At 40.5% G+C, this 7,618-nt stretch overlaps 1 pseudogene; it reads right to left on the bottom strand.

Annotated features, from left to right (window-relative positions):
- Positions 1 to 1,080: 1,080 nt before the first annotated feature.
- Positions 1,081 to 1,575, bottom strand: LOC102846636 (annotated as a pseudogene).
- Between the last annotated feature and the right edge of the window lie 6,043 nt (positions 1,576 to 7,618).

Below are 7,618 nucleotides of genomic sequence, written 5' to 3'. Positions count from 1 at the left end.
AAATGTTCCACATTCTTCTCCAGCACCACAACTCAAAGGCATTGATTCTTCTGTAATGACTACAGAGTCATTGTCTAGCTCTCAGATCCATCACAAGCAATTGTGAAGACTATAACCTAAATCAGATGCATCTTAGTCTCTACACAGACATTGTTGCTTTTTAACACTCTTGAGAGCTCCTTGACAACAGACTTCTCTAAACCAACTAGCCTTGGTTTCCTGAGAGCTGGTAGCAAGGATGTTGATTGTGGATTTGAGCAAGAAGAAACTGTTCACGATCTCAGTCTATTCTCCACCTATCATGATGCTGCTAATTGGCTCAGTGGTGGAAATCTTTGTTTTCTTGATGATAAGATACAATCCATATTGAAGACTGCAGTTCTCAACCTTCTGCAGCAAACAAATCTTCAGATTTAGTGAGCAGGTTGTGTCATCTACATATTACAGGTTGTTGATGAGTCTTCCTCCAGTCCTGATGCCACATTCTTCTTTATAAAGTTCAGCCTTCTGAATGATCTGTTCCACATATGGATTGAAAATGTTGGAGAAAGGATACTTTCTTTTATCTTTTGGATATAACCAGACTTAATTAGGGCAATTAATTAGGAGCTTTGGTGGTCTAGTGGTAGGAAGCAGTACTGCAATGCCAAAGGCACACAGTTCTAATCCACTAGGTGCTCCACAGGAGAAAGATGGGTAATATCCTCCCATGCAGTTTACAGCCTCAGAAAAAAGCATTGGAGGGTCAGCTATGACTTGATTCCAACTTGATAGCACTAAACAACAACAATTAGGTCAAAGTTCTCAAGCAGTGGAGGTCATTCCTGGTATGATACATATGATAGCCTTATGTCAAATTGTGACTTTGGGTCAAGTGTCAGGATGTTTACCCTGGTTTTGGGGTTTCCTGCACTGGAGACCATAGCTTCTCCTCAAACCTCTTGAACACCAGGTAGACAACTTCACACAAGTTAAGCCTGATGCAAAGGACATTTATGGTCACTACGTAGTAGGTGAAGATTTCCTTCTCTGTGGATCAAGTTATATACAGTTTACAATGTAGGGGAAGGGATCCGCAGATCAGGCTTGTGTATGGGACAGGTAGAAATTCTTATAGAGGCAGTAGAAGATGTAGAGGAAGCTGTCTTCAATGGTGGGCTTAAAGATAAGACTCAGCAAGTATGTTCAACAGAGCCTCCTTGCTTCTTGCATTGCATTATTTATTGTACAGGAAGGAGGCATTGCATCTATGCTTCTGGCTGTAGTGTCACTCTCACTCCTGCCTATAGGCCACATGCTTGACCACTAGCCATGATGGACAGGTGACCACAAAGGTCTACAGGCCCCAGAGACTCACATGGGACACAGGGGATATCTCATCAAAGTAGCTATTGGGGCAGCCTGGTTACTTTGTGTTGCAGACAAAGTCACTCAGCTCATCACCTTACACATTCTGGGTGGCCAGCACAGCACTAGCACTTGGACAATGAACTCCACTGACAGCTATATACGACCCAATGTTGTGGAGTACTTGTTCTTGCCACTCAGAAGACCCTGCAGAAATGTCCAATTCATGCTGAGAGTGTCTCTGGGTCCTAAGTTGACAGGCCTGTGTCTCTGCTGTACTTACTCGGACCTGTGGGCAATAGGCTTAGGAGGACCTTTTTTGTGGTACAATTTATAAGATCCTGTTATAGGCACTGTGCTGTTGTGTCCTCACTTAACATAACTCAGCCAGGGAGGGATTGTCTTACTACCATTTCTCATGGCAGTAAACAAAGACATGAGATTAAAAGCACCTTCCCAAACTCCTCAACTGGACATGACAGAGCCAATATTAAAGTTGGTTTTCTTGTTTACCAAATCATGGTCACCTTTATTCTAGAAGTTGAAAAATGTGAATGATAATTATACTACAAATACTTAACAATTAATTTTTGTATACTAAATTTCAAGCCTATTAATCACAGAACTTCTGAGGATATAGTGAGAATGGGGTGATTGGATGATCTGTTTTCCCACCAGCTGCCAAGGTTGAGCTGGGTTAGGAGGAGAAGGTACGAGAATGTTTATCAGCTATCAGATTAATCTAATTTTTCCTGAGCATCAAGAAAGGAAGGCCAGGTCTGGGCATATTATATCAGCCTGTTGGTAGTACATTAGAGGCCTCTATCCTCCATTTATCTTCTCTGGACCAAGGATGTTCCCAATCTTGTGCTTTCCTCCCATACCTAAAAGGAGGCTCTTAGAATCCTGGCAGTTCAGCAACCCTTGAACAAGCCCTCCTTTTTATGTGTCAATAATGGGATACCAGGTCAGCCTAGACTAACCACAGTGAGCTTCTTTGAAATTCCTAATATTCCAGCTTTAGAGAGCAAGTAGTAAAGGGTTTGACACAGCCTTCCCCTTCACTATTAACTTTTTTTTATATGGGTACTTGCCTTCTGCCTCTTCTATTTGCTAAGTGTTAGTTTGCTGGTTGTTTCCTCCCAACCCCCAATTTGTATTCAGTTCCCTCATGGATGCTACTCCTTCATATGCTCAATCTGGAGTTTGTATCAGGTTCCATCTCCTGTTCTTTCCAGGCCCTACATGGTTCCAGCCTTGGGTTTCTTGACCAGGTTCTGACATTGTCCCTTAGAAAACTTTCTATATCCCTACTCTGAGCACCCTCCTTTTTTGTGTGTGTGGTAGAATATGTTACCTGTCCTCAAATGGTCTGTTACCTGTTTGAAGACTCTTCATAGAATTAATTTGTGCTTCCACAGAATCTCATGTTTGAATTATAATGGACTCATCGCTGACTCATAGCTCTAGGAATCGTCATGGCCATAAATCTCACAAAAGGGTATGGTCTGTTATTCTTTGGAAGTACTTTTTGTTCTTTCTTGGGATTGATTTGAACCATCAGAGAGGTACCACCATAAGATTAGCATACCTTGTGACACATAGAGATTAATGCCACGAACCCAAAAAGATGAAATCCATCAATGATTACTTATAAGAAAGAAGAGAAATATTATCCCTTGTGATTTACAGCCTTTGAAATCCTCCTTCAGGGTCAGAATGAGTCAGTTCCAATTCAAAGGCAATGAGTTGAGTTGAGTTTCCAGGATTCAGTGCCCAACTGTTCAGTGTACCCATTCTAAATGTGTGTTAAACTGAACTGAAATCACATGTCTTCTTCATAACCCCTCTTCCTTGTCTGGTCATCTGTCCTACCATTAGTCATATGTGACTTACCTTTTGCCTTCATTAGAGTTTTCCTAGGGTTTTAGTGAAAGCCTGACCAGATCCCAATTTGTCCCACTTCCTAATGTCAGGCTGTCACCTGAGGGACACTGGGTGCTCTCAGTGTGGCTGACCTCTTGCTTCCCAGCCCAGTCTCCCTCACTTTCTTGGTGCTCAGCCATGTTAGATCCAGTCACTGCTTACCTAGGGCTTCCTGGAGCTTTTATCCTTCCCTCTCCTTCTGGGTAAGACTTTCTAAAACAATGAGTCAAGGTAAGAATGAGTGGGCTCTAGGACCCAGGAGCCATGACTCAAGACCCAGGTACTTCTTCCCTTGAACCTTCCTGACTGCAACATGCAGGGAAGGCTTGAGATTTTTTTTTTCCCCCAGCCAATGGGAAACAGGTGTGGTCAGCCATAGTTTCTGGAGCACACTACATTCCTGCATTCTAGGACCAAGGATCAAGGTATTGCTGCCTTTGAACCTTCCTGACTGCAATACATGGAGAAGGATTGGGATTTCTTCAGCCAAAGGTGTACAGGCATAGATAAGCTGTGGTTTTCCAGAGAATAACACTCATCTTGTTTTGGTGTTCCCAAAAAGAAAGTACCAATATACAATCCCATTACAGAACATCACCCTTTCCTGGGACATTACACATTTACAACAGCCTAACATCTATCAAGAAAAGATTCACATAATGTCATCAAACTTCATAGAAACAAAATAGCTTTTCTCCTAAAAAGTATATCATATTGCAGACCCAATGAATACCCTAGACATAGAGAACCAGAAGAAATATGTTGACACAGAATTATTTGAACAACTATATAAGACTGTAGCCCTTTTGGGCTTGAAGCCCCTGCTGCCTTCAACCCAAGGCCAAGCGTGGCTTCCCTGGCTCCTGGAGGCAGAGTCGCCTTTCTCTAGAGACCACCACAACACAACACAACTCCCACGTACACAGCATCGTGCTCTCTGGCCAATGGATCACAGCCACCCTGGGTGGGGCAAACCTGGGCGATTATGGCCGTCTCCTCCCTCCTCTTCTTGTGCTACTTTATCTATATTTTCAATTCTTTCTTCCGTCTTTTGCTTTTTCTTCCATGGTTTCTCAAGTTGCTCCTTATCTATATATTTCTTCTGGTTCCCTGTGTCTCGAGTATTTTCTTTCTTAATGGCCTCCATTGTTCCTTCCCTAATTCGCACAGCTTTATATATATACAAGGATGGTTCAACATAAGAAAAATATTCAACATAATTTGACACATTAACAAAGCATATAATAAGAACCACATAATCTGAGCAATTTATGCAGAAAAGGCCTTTGACAAAATCTAACACTCCTTCCCAAGTAAAACACTCAGCAAAATAAGAATAGAAGGGAATTTCCTCAACATAGTGAAAAGTATATACACAAAACTAATAACAAATATAATTGTCAATGGAGAAAGACTGAAAGCATTTTCCTTGAGAACAGGGATGAGACAAGGATGACCCCTGTCACCACTTCTATTCAGTATTGTATTGGAAGTACTTGCTAGGGCAATATGGCAAAAGAAGTAAATAAGAGGCATCCAGATTGGCAAAGAGATGATGAAAATATCTCTATATGCCAATGATGTGATAGTATACACAGAAACCCCAAGGACTCAACTAGAAAGCTGTTAGAACTAGTAAAGCAATTTAGTAGTGTGGCAGCTTACAAGATCAATATCCAAAAGTCAGTGAGAATCCTCTACAGTAACATGAAAACTCAGAGAAGGAAAAGAAGAAATCAATTTGGCCTTGTATTTAAAAAGGTTTTGGCCATCAGTCTGGGGCTATTTCTAGGTTGGGAAGATGGAGCAGAATGGTCGGATTCTGCTCAAGTGTGTTTTCTGGTTTGGGGTTGAGACTAGAGTGTGGCTGCTGTTATGTGGCTTTTTTTTCTGGTTTTCCTGGATTAAACATGCTTGGATACAGGAGTGTTATCCACTTCTAAAAACACACCATGCCTCCATAAACTTTGTAAACTTGGAGAAAAGATGAAAGTTTTGTGTTCAAGACATTTGTTCATAGGGTCAGTATGAGCCATCTATGACTCTACAACACTTAACAACCTAACAACAACCATTTATAATAACCAACTACAAGTTGAGATACTTAGGAGTAAACCTAACTAGGAACACAAAAAACCTTTACAAGGAAAACTATAAACACTTCTGTGAGAAACAATAAAAGACCTAAATAAATGGAAAAATGTTCTGTGCTCATGGATGTTGTTGTTGTTAAGTGCTGTTGAGTTGAATGTGATTCATAATGACCCTATGAAAAAAAGATTTGAACCCTATTCCTATACCTGTTGTCATTTTTCTCTGTTTATCGAGTTTCCAGAGGCATGTGATTTAGGACGTGGACAGGAAGACTCAATATAGTGAAAATGACAATCCTACTAAGTCCCAATAGAGATACCAAATTCATTTTTCAAAGAGATACAACAAGAAGTAAGAAGTTTCTGAAATCACAGAAGCACAGAAGGCTTGAGACCTAAGCCATCACATCAAGGGCTGGATGGGAAGAGCGAGGTAGTGAATGGGGCATGTGGGGATGGAAAGGAATGCTTGTGGAGTGGGGAAAGGGATGGGTCAAGACACATTTACTAAGTTCCAGGAGTAACACTGAATCTATTAGTTGCTTCTATGATTGGAAAATGTCTTTCATCTGCTCCTTTGTGTAAAGTGTTTGTCTATCAGATACTGTTCTAAATCTGAGCATTTGAATATGACAGACTAGGAAGAAGAATTGGCCATTCCCTTCCAAAATAACAGGCCTTTGAAAACTTGCATCTCTAGAGTAGACTGGCTGATATGGCAACTGAGGCTGAGCCCTCAAATATGGAATTAAAGGCAATAGGCAAGTTTATTTGGGAAGGAAAGAGACCTTGAACAAGCAAAGCACTTCTAAAAACCAAGAATTAAGTGGGAGGTATAGCACTCCCTGATCTTAAAACTTAGTACTCAGCTGTAGCAACCAAAACAACAAGGTACTGGTACAATGACAGGCACACAGACCAATGGAACAAAATTGAGAATCCAGAAATTAACCCATCTATTTATGGTCACTTGATATTTGACAAGGAAACAAAACATATCAAATGGGAAATAACAACCTCTTCAACAAACAGTGCTGAAAAAACTAGACTACTTCCTGCAGAAAGCTGAAGCAGGATGCACACCTTTTACCATGCATCAAAATCAACTCAAGGAGGATCCAAGACCTAGGAGTAAAGCCGAAACCATAAAGATTGTAAGAGACAAAGTGGAACCAAGTTTAGAAGGTCTAACTCATGGTATGAAGAGGCTGACAAATACAGCTAGAAATACACAAACAGAAGATAATAACATTGATGAATGGGACCTGGTAAAGAGTAAATAAATCCCTGTTTGCATAAAAAACTTTCTCTCCACAAGGTGAAAGAAAACTATTGGGGGAAAAAATGACAATACCATCTTAGACAAAGGCCTCATAACAAAAATTTACAGCATACTATTGGGCCTCCACAAGAAAAAGACTGATAACCCAATTACAAAATAGGCAACAGACATAGAAAGAATTTTCACAGAGCAAGACATTCAAATGGCCAACAGGCACATGAAGAAATGCTCAAAATCACTGGCAGTAAGAGATGCAAATCAAAACCACAATTAGATACCATCTCACCCCAGTAGCAGTGGTAAAGTTTAACAGGACAGCAAGTAATAAATGTAGGAGAGGATGTGGCAAGATAGGAACTCTCATACACTGTTGGTGGGATTTTATAGTGGCATAACTACACTGGAAGGCAGTTTGGAATTTCCTCAAAAAGCTGAACATAGAAACTCTGTATGACCCAGCTATTCCACTGCTAGGAATATACCCTGAGAAAATTAGAACTGAGACACAAATGGAGATTTGTAATCCAATGTTCATTTCAGTGCTATTCACCATCAAAGAACATGAAAACAACCCAAATGTCCAGTCAGAATTGAATAGATTGAGAATCATGGTACGTTCACACAATGGAATACTATGCAACACTCAGATGCAGTGATTTTAAAAAAAATACAACTTAGGAGGGACTGGAAATCATTATACCGAGTGGACTAACTCAGTCTCATAAGGACAAATACTGCATAAGACTATTACTATAGAAATAGATAATTAGTAAAACGTGTATGAGTGTCGGGGAGGGGGAGTAGAGTGGTGAGAATATGCAGGGTTGAAATCATAGGGTTGTACGATTTGGTGGGTGGAGGGGAATGATAAAGAAAAAGGGAAAGATCTGACAGGAATCTGGAAAGACAAGGTGGTAGTGGGCATAGTTCAATGGTGATTAATTTTATAAAACAACTAATAGGAACAATT

Source organism: Elephantulus edwardii, unplaced genomic scaffold (genome assembly GCF_000299155.1).
Source record: "Elephantulus edwardii isolate Elephantulus edwardi_28Jun2011 unplaced genomic scaffold, EleEdw1.0 scaffold00049, whole genome shotgun sequence".
NCBI lineage: Eukaryota > Metazoa > Chordata > Mammalia > Macroscelidea > Macroscelididae > Elephantulus > Elephantulus edwardii.
Note: the sequence above shows the minus strand (reverse complement) of the source record. Positions and strands in the feature narration are given on the sequence as shown.